The 14,461-nt window shown below is 36.5% G+C and overlaps 1 protein-coding gene across 1 annotated transcript in view; it reads right to left on the reverse strand.

Annotated features, from left to right (window-relative positions):
* LOC115526215 overlaps positions 1-14,461 on the reverse strand; it is a gene marked incomplete at its 3' end in the record, with an annotated part of 79,390 nt that overhangs the window by 43,496 nt on the left and 21,433 nt on the right.

Genomic DNA, 14,461 nt, shown 5'->3' on the forward strand with positions numbered 1-14,461 from the left:
GGAGAGGAGAAAAAAAAAGCTGAATAGAGTTCATATACCTACTGCTGAAGATGTATGGAGCAGGCCATGGCACCTAGTGACCCACCTCAGAAGCCATCGGAGGATACTAGCCAAGAAGAGATCCAATAAAAAAGGAACTTGTTTTGGAATTTCTTTGCTACTAATTAGCATGAGGTAAGGATGAGTCAGTAAAGGAAGACACCTGGGTCCTGACTAAGCCAAGAGGTCAGGTCTTGTGTTGACCAGCTGTAGATATCTGTGGCTATTAGCAAGCTATCTGTGACCGGGAAGGCCAGAGATATCTCTGAGGCGATCAGAAGACTCAGAAGACAACAAGAGAAGCTCCTGCTGATCACTGCCATCAGGCATGTAAAGAGTAATGTGATAGTAAACATTTAACCAGCTCTCCCCTCCCCCAAAATGTTCTGACTTAATAGCATGTGACAACTCTGTGTATAAATATACCATACCTGACTTTAAGGTACCAGTATGATATCACTGAGCACATAGTTGGGAAAAGTATATAACTGTCTCAGACTTCGTGTAAACACCGCTATTACACATAAGCTATTCTTGGATTCCAAGTTGAGAAGGGATGGGGGGGAGGAAGTAACAGCTGAAAGAACATTGATCTGAAGACACTCAGTTATGTCCTGTTAATAGGCAAGTTTATGTTCTTTTCATCCCTATTCTACCCCATTTACTTAGTTAAGTGGAAGATTATAAAAAAAATTAGAAAAAAATTGTTAATTTGTTAATCATTTTGTAGACCCAGGTGTTAATTTTTTTTAACCCACCCTCATCCTATTATTTGAATACAGAACTTTTTTCTCCCTTTGGGTTACCAGTTTGTGAATTACTATTCTTCATCCTTCATTGATTTCTCTTCCTACAAGTTTGGGCTCAGTGTCAAAATATGGGCTTCAGGCTTGTGTTTTCTTTGCCCCTTGAGTCTCCACTAAGAAATCTATATAAAACGTTATATATATGATATATATGATATATATAATATCATATATATATATAATATATAGTATATACTATATATATAATATATATAGTATATACTATAAGTATACTATTATATATAATTGTATATATGTCTGTATATTTGTGAGTCTATATCTCCAGTGTGACACCACCTCTAATGCTCAAACAAGTCATGCTGTATACATTTTCTTTTGGTTCTCTGTCATCCAATGAAGCCAATACATTCATAACCAAAGCTAGTATTTTCATCACTCTCAACTAAATCTCCATTTTCTCAAGTCAATTTTTCCAGTGTGCTTGGAATCATCCTTGTTCCTTCCGTTCACATTCACTGACTTCTAAGCAATGTGTCTTTCACATTTTACCCTTATTTTCCATTCCCATGGCCACAGCCTTAGTTCAAACATTCATGACCCCACTTCTAAATAATCATAATAGTCTCTGTGTATAATGATTCATATTTGACTTTAAAGATATATTTTTCTAAATAATTAGAATTATTTATCATAAAAAATAGAAAATATAGTTAAGCAAAAACAAAGAAAAATAACGCTGAAATCCCATTGCCCAGCGATGACAATATTTATTAAACTTTTTGGTCAGTCTTACCAGGTATTATAAATGTGTGTGAGTGTGTATGAGAGAGAGAGAAGGAGAGGAAGAGAATTTCGATCATATATAAAATATCTACATACAATAACATCATGCATTGATGTTACAGGTGCTATGCTAAGGATTCTACATATATCGACTCTTGAAATATTCACAAAATTTTATGAGGTAAATATGATTATCTTCATTTTACAGATGAATAAACTGGAGCTTAAAGAGAGTCCTACAAGGTTACACATAGCTAATTAAGTAGAGGAACTAAGGAAGTCTGATGGATCCTAAAGCCTATGCCTTTACTACTACACCATAACAACCATGAGATAATGTTGTACATACTCTAGTTAACCAGCTTTTTAATTTAACAATATAAGGAAACTATTTTTATGCTAAATATGTATTTTATAAGCATGGGATCATATTATGCATATTATATGTAGCCAACATTTTAATTTAATAATATGCATATTTTTATATCAAATATACATTTAAAATTTTAATATAATATTCCACTGTGTAGCTGTAACCTTCTTCATTTGTTGAACTCTTTTATACAGATTTAGTTGTTCCTAATGTTTTACTATGAGAAAAGAATTTAAATAAGTACTCGGGTACATATATTTATGGATGATGGAATTACAAGTAATTTTTATGCTTATGTGAAATTTTCAATAATGAACACATATATACAGGGCACATATGTGGTGTGGAATGGTGCCAAAGTGAAAAGAAAATGAGGACTAACCATATCTATAGGCCTGGGTGTGGGAGCCAGGGGCCAGGTCTCATGCTGCTGTATTTCAGCATGAACCACAGAGGAGTGTGAGAGTTCTAAATTCAATTAGAATTTTAAGTCCCTATGAATTTATATTTTTAAAAGTTTTAAGAAGAAGAAAGAAATCAAGTCAAGCCTAATGTTTGCCTTATCTATGCTTGAACACTTGAAGAATCAATGAACTTACTAGTTTTCCAAAACTCCAAATTTTGTTCCCGCCTGCCCTTAACATTTTGGGAGCCCAGGTCAAGAAGCCCATGTACCATATGCCTAAATATTTAAAATAAAATCTTCAAACTAAAAAAGATTAGTTTTTTTTCCTATTCTTGGCACCGTCCCATACTATGAGTTATGGTCTACACACATATGTGTGCATAGACATCCCAGCCCACAGGTGTGAAGTCTGCATATTTCTCCCCTGGGTTTCCCAGGCTTAGATGCACACACTGGCATATATTATAAAAAAAAAAAAACTCTTAAAAAAGCAGTGGGGATACATATAAAGATGAGACTTGTGGGATAGTTTCATAAAAGAAGAAGAACTTAAACTACCAGCCTTGCAAGTGAAAATGGGAAGGAAGGGAGAGAGTGTATATAAGATGTGGGCAGAGTAAAAGAGGGGGACAATTGTGAGTGTGGTAAGGAAGCTGGCAGGGATTTGGTGAGACAACTACCCAGAGTAGGCTAGGAGGACCTACAATGATGTGTCAGGAAGTAGAACTTTACTATGTAAGTAGTGGAGAGTTATTGAAAGTTTTTGAACATGGAAAAGACATAGTTAATTGAATCTGTGTTTTATTTTATTTTATTTTATTTTATTAATTTTAAACATTTCTTTTATTATATACTGGCAAAAATTTTTTTAGCTGTTCAACCGAACAAGTACTATGAAAGGAAATGGGTCATCATTCCCATGTTCTAGAAATTTGACATTGAAAATAGCTAACATGGGACCAGACATATATTACTGCCTACATTAAATATGTACACAACAGAGTTTGTGTAACAATGAGTCAACTGTGTTAGGTTTTGTTAAATTAGCCTCATTACAGCCACACTTTGAATACATGCAAGTGTACTATAAAATGAGAAAATACACAGATACAACAACAAGAGTCAAACTATGAATAGCTGTATCTTAGAGAAGACTGTAGAGGGTGTGTGCCAATAAATTCATAACAAAGTCACTGGAACAAATTCAGAAAGCAAACACTTCACTTTGACTTTGGGGAGGCAGCAGTGAATCTGTATTTTAAACAGGCAACTTCAGTACCAAGGTTGAAGGTGAATTGTAGGTGGTTGTAGACCAGTAAAGAAACTGGATATTTCTTCAAATTTCCTGCTTTTGAACTTTTCCTCATAATGTTCCCTCACAGTACTGGCATGGAAATTATTAGTTCCCAGGCATTCTGCAGTGAACAGTGGAAAGAGATATGGTGGCCTTAATGTTAATTCCTAAGTCTACCATTATACAGCATATATGGTAGAGGTTGCATAGCAAACACTTGCCTTCAGAAAGATGTCCAGGGTTGTTATTATTGAACCCATACAATGTCTTGAAGGATTTTTGGTTTTAAGGAGTCTTGGCAGTATGTTCATTGACAAATGTGTGTGTATGTGTGTGTGTGTGTGTGTGTGTGTGTGTGTGACATTGAATATTCAGATACTGAACATCTGAACCCTGTTTGCTATTTACAGTATTTGGAGAAGGACAGGTAGTGAATAGTCTCCTGTATATCTCCGTGTACTGAAGGAGTTGATAGAAAGCAGAGAGAGAAAGATATAGTCAGTTGCCATTCCAATCTAATTTGGGAAACTGAAGAACATTGGAAAACCTAATCTGTGTACATATGGGGAAAACAAAGTATCTAACAATTATATTGTGTTACTCTAGGCATAAGTTTAGACTTTAAAATGTACATATTATTTATAAGGAACACTATAATTATAACCTTTCAATTAAATACATTATTTCCTGGACTACCTGTAATAGCCCCTTTGAGGCCAACTGTAGAAGGTCAAATTATTAATCTAATTTTGTTCTTTTGGTCACAGTACAAAGATGAGAGAAGGTGGTAGTCATCACTTCTGTCAAATATGCATAGTCACATGCTGAGGAAATGCCTTGGTTTTTAAAGTTGAAGTTTAGATATTGCATATAAAGCTTTCAATTCAAAAAATGCATGTGATTGAGATATGTAGTCTTATCTATTTACTTTGTGAAATTGACTGCAGAGCTGTTGAAGATTTAGGTATTGCCCTTCTTCAAACTCTATTCTTATACTTGATGACCTAAGCAACACCATTTCCTTTCTTCCTTGCTCTAATTATCCAGTCCTTCACTCTGCCTCACAGCTTTTCCTGCTGACCTTTCCATCATGCCTCTCTGCCCTCTGTGTTTGTCATGTTTCCTGCCTGCTCACAAAGAAACACCAATAAAGCAGAAGGCTGACTTGGGTTTTTATAATTTCGGCTCTGTCACTAACTAGCTGCATAACTTTGGGCAAGCCCTTTTACCTTCCTTACTCTAAGTTTTCTTCATCACTACAATGTGGAGTAGGAAATAGATGATCTCCAAGGTACTCTTTAATTCTGACATTTAAAAAAATGCTTATTTATTTATTTTGAAAGTGGGGCAGAGAGAGAGGGAGACAGAGAATCTGAAGCAGGCTCCACACTGTCACTGCAGAGCCCGACATAGGTCTCAAACCCACGAACCCCAAGATCATGACCTGAGCTGAAATCAAGAGTCAGATGTTTAACTGACTGAGCCACCCAGGTGCCCCCATCTCTGACATTTGTGACTCTAACAAACATGGAATGTAATTAGTATAATAACAGTAGTGAGAGAGATAATTAAAGGAAAGTTGCCCCAAAGTAGGAAGTGCATTTGTGGTAATCCTACAGTGACATCATGAATGCTGCAGAACTCTCCATGAGAATAAATTTTCTTATATCTACAGGAGGCTTTTTTCTTCCCATCACCTCCAAAACTGTTATGCAGCAATCTACTCATTTTATTTTTTAATCACCATGCAGTACTATATTCAGATTTAAAAATGCTCTGGCCACTAATAATATATGCTAACATTCTTTGTGGAAGAATATTCTGAGATCTAGTTGATAGTGCAATTACTAAATCTCCATGGATAGGGCCCAAGATAGGTTTACTTTATACCAGATTCTGCTCTACATCAAATAATGAGTCAAATACAATTATCTCCAAAATCAAACATTTAGCAGGGCATGTATTACTGAAGAGAAAACTGAGATTTGGGAGCTGAGACCTGGGTTTCAGTCCTAGATTCAACAATTCATAGTTTCTACCCAAGTCCAATTGGGTCAAATTGACTCAAAATCTTAGTATTATATTTAGTGTCTTCCCAGAAAATATTCTTGAAAGAAAGTAAGATGTAATTTCTAGCCGAGAAATAGAGTAATAGCAGTGTTCATTAAAAGCAAAAGGTAGTATAGAAAGTTATTAAGCAAAACATCATAGAAGAATTGAATTTGTGATCCAGGGAGTTGTATTTGACAAATACAACTGTTGGTTAAAGAAATTCAGGCAAGAATGACTGGGAGCAGAAATAAAGTCTGAAGTCATATGAGGGAGGTAAGAGAGGAATAATGAGCATAGTAGTAGAGTATATGCCTTTAGGATAGTGGCAAAATTTTTTTGTGGATATGTCTGGTTGGAAATTGACAATAAAGTCTGTAGGTACAGGTTTAGGCTCCCCTTGTCCAGAAATTATAACCGAAGCCTTCTTAGTAGATCTCCAAGAGAGAAGGTATACAGTACAGATTTTCAGACTTTAGTGGGAATGAGAATATGTTGGAATTGCTGACCCTGACCTCAGAGATTCTGATTCAGTGAGTTTAGGATGAGGCTTAGAAATCCATATCTTCCACTAACATCCTCAATAATTTTGATGTAGGCAGTCTGTGCCTACTGATGGTTCTCAGACTTTAACATGCATCAGAATTACCTGGAAGGCTTGTTAAAGCTGGATTGCTGGGTCTCACCCCCAAGGTTTCTGATGCAGCAAATTGCAGGGCCAGGTAATTTACCATCCTAAAAAGGCAAACGGTAATGCTGCTCATCTGGGGACCAAACTTTGAGAACATATGCCTCCGGATACACTGATGTCATTGACATAGAGGCACTAGAATACATTCAAGAACAGACTTCTGGAGCATAATCACATTCAGTGGCAGCAGAAAGAGGAAGAACAAGTGAAGAAACTAGAGAAGCGATACAAAATGTAGAAGAATTACTATGATGATATGAGTGAAGAGGATTAAATGTAATTAACTAAGGGGTCTTTTTGTATCATAAAAGGCAAAAAGGAAAAAAAAGGCACATGTTATGACTACTGGGGTGAAACAAGGATAATAATATTACTCTTAAAAACTTGTTAAAGAGAGATCCTAAGGGGGATCCTGTGAGACAAAGTACCAGAGACATCGCTACAAGCATAAAACATACAGACATCACAATGACTCTAAAACCGTATCTTTCTATAATAACACTGAATGTAAATGGACTAAATGCGCCAACCAAAAGACATAGGGTATCAGAATGGATAAAAAAACAAGACCCATCTATTTGCTGTCTACAAGAGACTCATTTTAGACCTGAGGACACCTTCAGATTGAGAGTGAGGGGATGGAGAACTATTTATCATGCTACTGGAAGCCAAAAGAAAGCTGGAGTAGCCATACTTATATCAGACAAACTAGACTTTAAATTAAAGGCTGTAGCAAGAGATGAAGAAGGGCATTATATAATCATTACAGGGTCTATCCATCAGGAAGAGCTAACAATTATAAATGTCTATGCGCCGAATACGGGAGCCCCCAAACATATAAAACAATTACTCATAAAAATAAGCAACCTTACTGATAAGAATGTGGTAATTGCAGGGGACTTTAACACTCCGCTTACGGAAATGGATAGATCATCTAGACACACGGTCAATAAAGAAACAAGGGCCCTGAATGATACATTAGATCAGATGGACTTGACAGATCTATTTAGAACTCTGCATCCCAAAGCAACAGAATATACTTTCTTCTCAAGTGCACATGGAACATTCTCCAAGATAGATCATATACTGCGTCACAAAACAGCCCTTCATAAGTATACAAGAATTGAGATCATACCATGCATACTTTCAGACCACAATGCTATGAAGCTTGAAATCAACCACAGGAAAAAGTCTGGAAAACCTCCAAAAGCATGGAGGTTAAAGAACACCCTACTAACGAATGAGTGGGTCAACCAGGCAATTAGAGAAGAAATTAAAAAATATATGGAAACAAACAAAAATGAAAATACAACAATCCAAACGCTTTGGGACCCAGCGAAGGCAGTCCTGAGAGGAAAATACATTGCAATCCAGGCCTATCTCAGGAAACAAGAAAAATCCCAAATACAAAATCTAACAGCACACCTAAAGGAACTAGAAGCAGAACAGCAAAGGCAACCTAAACCCAGCAGAAGAAGAGAAATAATAAAGATCAGAGCAGAAATACACAATATAGAATCTAAAAAAACTGTAGAGCAGATCAACGAAACCAAGAATTGGTTTTTGAAAAATAAACAAAATTGACAAACCTCTAGCCAGGCTTCTCAAAAAGAAAAGGGAGATGACCCAAATAGATAAAATCATGAATGCAAATGGCATTATGACAACCAATCCCTCAGAGGTACAAACAATTATCAGGGAATACTATGAAAAATTATATGCCAACAAACTGGAAAACATGGAAGAAATGGACAAATTCCTAAGCACCCACACTCTTCCAAAACTCAATCAGGAGGAAATAGAAAGCTTGAACAGACCCATAACCAGCAAAGAAATTGAATCGGTTATCAAAAATCTCCCAACAAATAAGAGTCCAGGGCCAGATGGCTTCCCAGGGGAGTTCTACCACACGTTTAAAGCAGAGATAATACCCATCCTTCTCAAGCTATTCCAGGAAATAGAAGGGGAAGGAAAACTTCCAGACTCATTCTATGAAGCCAGTATTACTTTGATTCCTAAACCAGACAGAGACCCAGTAAAAAAAGAGAACTACAGGCCAATACCCCTGATGAATATGGATGCAAAAATTCTCAATAAGATACTAGCAAATCGAATTCAACAGCATATAAAAAGAATTATTCACCATGATCAAGTGGGATTCCTTCCTGGGATGCAGGGCTGGTTCAACATTCGCAAATCAATCAACGTGATACATCACATTAATAAAAGAGAAGATAAGAACCATATGATCCTGTCAATCGATGCAGAAAAGGCCTTTGACAAAATCCAGCACCCTTTCTTAATAAAAACCCTTGAGAAAGTCGGGATCGAAGGAACATACTTCAACATCATAAAAGCCATTTATGAAAAGCCCACAGCTAACATCATCCTCAATGGGGAAAAACTGAGAGCTTTTTCCCTGAGATCAGGAAGATGACAGGGATGGCCACTCTCACCGCTGTTGTTTAACATAGTGCTGGAAGTGCTAGCATCAGCAATCAGACAACAAAAGGAAGTCAAAGGCGTCAAAATTGGCAAAGATGAAGTCAAACTTTCGCTTTTTGCAGATGACATGATATTATACATGGAAAATCCGATAGACTCCACCAAAAGTCTGCTAGAACTGATACACGAATTCAGCAAAGTTGCAGGATACAAAATCAATGTACAGAAATCAGTTGCATTCTTATACACTAACAATGAAGCAACAGAAAGACAAATAAAGAAACTGATCCCATTCACAATTGCACCAAGAAGCATAAAATACCTAAGAATAAATCTAACCAAAGATGTAAAAGATCTATATGCTGAAAACTATAGAAAGCTGATGAAGGTAATTGAAGAAGATATAAAGAAATGGAAAGACATTCCCTGCTCATGGATTGGAAGAATAAATATTGTCAAAATGTCAATACTACCCAAAGCTATCTACGCATTCAATGCAATCCCAATCAAAATTGCACCAGCATTCTTCTCGAAACTAGAGCAAGCAATCCTAAAATTCATATGGAACCACAAAAGGCCCCGAATAACCAAAGTAATTTTGAAGAAGACCAAAGCAGGAGGCATCACAATCCCAGACTTTAGCCTCTACTACAAAGCTGTCATCATCAAGACAGGATGGTATTGGCACAAAACCAGACACATAGACCAATGGAATAGAATAGAAACCCCAGAACTAGACCCAAAAACGTATGGCCAACTCATCTTTGACAAAGCAGGAAAGAACATCCAATGGAAAAAAGACAGTCTCTTTAACAAATGGTGCTGGGAGAACTGGACAGCAACATGCAGAAGGTTGAAACTAGACCATTTTCTTATACCACACACAAAAATAAACTCAAAATGGATAAAGGACCTAAATGTGAGACAGGAAACCATCAAAACCCTAGAGGAGAAAGCAGGAAAAGACCTCTCTCACCTCAGCCATAGCAATCTCTTACACGACACATCTCCAAAGGCAAGGGAATTAAAAGCAAAAATGAATTACTGGGACCTTATGAAGATTAAAAGCTTCTGCACAGCAAAGAAAACAACCAACAAAACTAAAAGGCAACCAACGGAATGGGAAAAGATATATGCAAATAACATATTGGACAAAGGGCTAGTATCCAAAATCTATAAAGAGCTCACCAAACTCCACACCCGAAAAACAAATAACCCAGTGAAGAAATGGGCAGAAAACATGAATAGACACGTCTCTGAAGAAGACATCCAGATGGCCAACAGGCACATGAAAAGATGTTCAATGTCGCTCCTTATCAGGGAAATACAAATCAAAACCACACTCAGATATCACCTCACTCCAGTCAGAGTGGCCAAAATGAACAAATCAGGAGACTATAGATGCTGGCGAGGATGTGGAGAAATGGGAACCCTCTTGCACTGTTGGTGGGAATGCAAACTGGTGCAGCCACTCTGGAAAACAATGTGGAGGTACCTCAGAAAATTAAAAATAGACCTACCCTATGACCCAGCAATAGCACTGCTAGGAATTTACCCAAGGGATACAGGAGTACTGATGCATATGAGCACTTGTACCCCAATGTTTATAGCAGCACTCTCAACAATAGCCAAATTGTGGAAAGAGCCTAAATGTCCACCAACTGATGAATGGATAAAGAAATTGTGTTTTATATACACAATGGAGTACTACATGGCAATGAGAAAGAACAAAATATGGCCCTTTGTAGCAACCTGGATGGAAGTGGAGAGTGTGATGCTAAGTGAAATAAGCCATACAGAGAAAGACAGATACCGTATGTTTTCACCCTTATGTGGATCCTGAGAGACTTAACAGAAACCCATGGGGGAGGGGAAGGAAAAAAAAAAGAGGTTAGAGTGGGAGAGAGCCAAAGCATAAGAGACTGTTAAAAACTGAGAACAAACTGAGGGTTGATGGGGGGTGGGAGGGAGGGGAGGGTGGGTGATGGGTATTGAGGAGGGCACCTTTTGGGATGAGCCCTGGGTGTTGTATGGAAACCAATTTGACAGTAAATTTCATATATTGAAAAAAAACTTGTTAAAGAATTGAAATATAATGTCTAAACTGTTTATTGAAGTCTTTAGTAAGCATTCATTGTATATCATTAATATTTTTAACTTATTGACAAAAGTCACAAAATTAGTAAATAGCAGAGATGGCTTTTTTTTTTTTTTACTGTATCAAGTTCTCAGAGCAAAGAGGACTCAAAGGTGAAAGAGCTATCAATAATACTGAGGGCTGGGAGCCCATCCCAAATTGAAGTAAGACAAAGAAAAGAAGTCATTGGATTTGATGATAATCAGAATAAGTAGGGCAGAATCAGATTGTAAGAGGAATTGGAGAGTGAGTGGAAGCAACAAGTAATGTGTATTAATTTGAAAAACTTGGCAATAAAAGAAAAGTGAGAAAAGATGGTATATAGAGAAAGCAGTAGGTTGAAGCCTTTTTGTTTTCCTGGGATGGAGAAAAATGGTGCACATGTATAAACCCAGAGAAAAGTACCACAGGAGTAAGCCGACTCGAAGATGCAAATGAACACAAAGGAGTAATAAAGGGAGCTGTGGTCTGGAGCAGGATAAAAGGAAGAGAGCCATAACAGGAGGTGTGAGCCTTTGAAATGGGGGTGATATCTACCTGATAGGATGTCAATAAAAGTGTACGTAAAGATCAGAGTTTTGTTGAAATAAAGAGGATAAAATTTCAGTTGCTTATTCCATTGAGAAATCTTTGCTTTCTTGCCTTTCTGTGGCATACCTGTCCTGCAAAATCCCATCACATATTTGCTCAGCTTCTACACAAGGCTGTGAGTGCAGCAAAATAACTAAAACCTTATTAGAATAAAGACAGTCAACTACATATATTGTCCTATTTTTCCCTGCTAAGCTCCTCTCACATTTCCTATGTTCCCAAAACCTATTTTTCAAATTGTCTAGAGTTTTCTTGGGCTTCTTTTCCATCACGTCTGTCTCATCCTCTCAGCCAATGATTTGTCTTCCTCTTTCAATCTTGATCCTTTCCTTTTATCTGACAGTGTACAGAATAATTAATTGGTTCCCTGTCATTCTCCAAAGTGAGCACTGAAGTTGTTTTTAATATGGATTTTAAAACTGTGTTTTAATCCATTGAAATTATTATTCTTTTTGATGTTCAAATTATTCCATTCTTGGCCAGTGGGAAATGCTTCAAGTTGGACTCTTATCCTCCTGTTACTACCCCAATAATCATTAGAAGTTGTTTTGTTTTCCAGTGTGACAAACTTTCTAGGTCCATGTTGTACATATTTTGTCTGAGCCCAGGATTAACCATTTACCCAGGTAGCTTTTGTTTTTATTTTTAAGTATTTTGGAGATTGCAATCTGGAAGTTACAGATGTTCAGAATTGCAGAGGTTTTTTTTTTTTTTTAATTCTCTTTTAAAGCACTCTCCTTTGGTTTCCAATACACCACTCTTCTCAAAAATTTCCCTACCTTATCTGGACATTTCTTCCTAGTCTTTATAAATGTTGATTTCCACCATTATTTCAATAAAGACAGCCTCTCTGTGTGATCATATCCATTTCTCTAGCTTAAACTTTACCCATGTGCCAATCTCTCAATCTGAGCTACTAGCAGAAGTCTCTCTTATAAACTCTATATTCCTTATCACACTTCCTACTTTTTTTTAAAATTAAAGTTTATTCATTTATTTTAACAGAGAGAGACTGAATAGAGAGAGAGGGAGAGAGAATCCTAAGCAGGCTCTGCACCATTAGGTCAGAGCCCAATGTAGGTTTCAAACCCATGAAACATGAGATCATGACCTGAGTTGAAATCAAGAACCAGATGTTTAACCAACTGAGCCACCCAGGCACCCCCACACTTCCCAGTTCTAATAGCTCTCTGTAGTTTTCCCCATCCATCTGGAACTTATTGCAAATATTTATTAAATTATAGAATGAACAAGTGGGAAAAGCTGAATAAATTAATATGTTTCTTCCTTAATTTCTTGATAGAGGAATTAGATCAAGGACTGAGAGTGAAAGGAGGTGTAAAGAAAAGGACTTGAAGGTAGGGAATGCTTAGCATAATTATTGTAGTTACAGTGCTGGGGAATTCAGTAAAGAAAATCTAGAAGTGATCTGGCAAGCTCTGAGGGTCTTATGTAAATATTAAACTTTAATGTTGACAATAAAAAGGACACATGTTATTTAGAGGCTATCGCCTAAGCAAAGAAAGGAGATTGATGTGGAGAAATTCTACTAATTTGCCTGTGCTCCTAGAAGTGTGCTGAATTCAATTTTATACCTCTGTACTGTGAGATTTGGAAACTTGTGAAATTAAAAAACACTGCGTTTTCACATATGATTGATAGTATATTGATAATGCAAGACTTGGTTTTCCTCAGCTAACTACAAAAAACAGTTTGCATGGATTTTTCCAACACCTAATTATCTTGTTCTTTGGCCTCTATTGTTTCTGATGAGAAATTAGTAGGTATGCAAATTGTTGTACCCTAAATGAAATCTATAATTTTTTTCTCTAGATACTTTCATGGTATTCTCTTTAATTTTGATTTTTAATTTTTTTTTTTAGCAGTTTGTCTATGATGTGTCTAAGTATATCACTTTTTGCACTTATTCTACTTGGGCTTCACTGAAGTTCCTGAATTTATAAGTGTATATCATTTACGAAACTTGAGAATTTTAAAGCTATTATTTCTTCAAATATTTTTTTCTGCCATTTTCTCTCCTCTTCTTTGGGGACTTCAATTACTGATATGTTAGATCCTTTGTTATTTTCCCACAGATCCCTGTTCATTTGGTTTCATTCTTTTTTTCTCTTTCTTATTCAGATTGGATACTTTTACTGGGTAAAGAGAGACATGGCCTTGTTACCAGTGATTGAGAGTGAAAGTCTGACTCTACATTAGACCTCCTCTGACACACTCCAGTAAGGAGGGGAAGAGGTGCCTTGTTTTCTCTGATGGGTGTAGAAGTGATCTTCTCCTCCCATTGTCACTATCATAATTGATGTGCCTTCCTTTCTCCATCTTCCAGGGTCTTCCTATTTTACATATAATATCCAGAGTTTTTAGTTGTACTCCGGGGGAGGAATAGAGAACCATACATGTACTTCATTTTTGTGGAAGCTGAAGTCAAGAATTTTCTAATTCAATTTTTGAATAGGTAGTATTTTTACATGGCACAAACCCCAGCAAATGTAACAAATTACATAATGAAAAGTCTCTTTCTTTCTTGTTCATCTGTCCTATTTCTACTTTGCTGTCACCCAGTTTCTTTTCAGTATTTCTTTATGCATATATAAGAAAAAGACAAAGATTATGTTTTACCCCTCCTTTTTGCATAAAAGGTGGCCTACTATATGCAGTATACTGATCCTTCTTTCCCCTCTCTTAATTTAGTGATATGTTTTAGAGACCTTTTCATGTCAAAGGTATAAAGTACTTGTTGTTTTATATAGTTTCATAGATTTCCTTTGTATGTACAGAAGACAGGTATTTTCTGGACTTCGTTGGTAAGTTGTGAGTTTTTTCAACTAGTAATATTCTTTTATAATGTATAACCTATTAGTGTTT

This window comes from Lynx canadensis, chromosome D1, assembly GCF_007474595.2.
Source record: "Lynx canadensis isolate LIC74 chromosome D1, mLynCan4.pri.v2, whole genome shotgun sequence".
Taxonomy (NCBI): Eukaryota; Metazoa; Chordata; class Mammalia; order Carnivora; family Felidae; genus Lynx; species Lynx canadensis.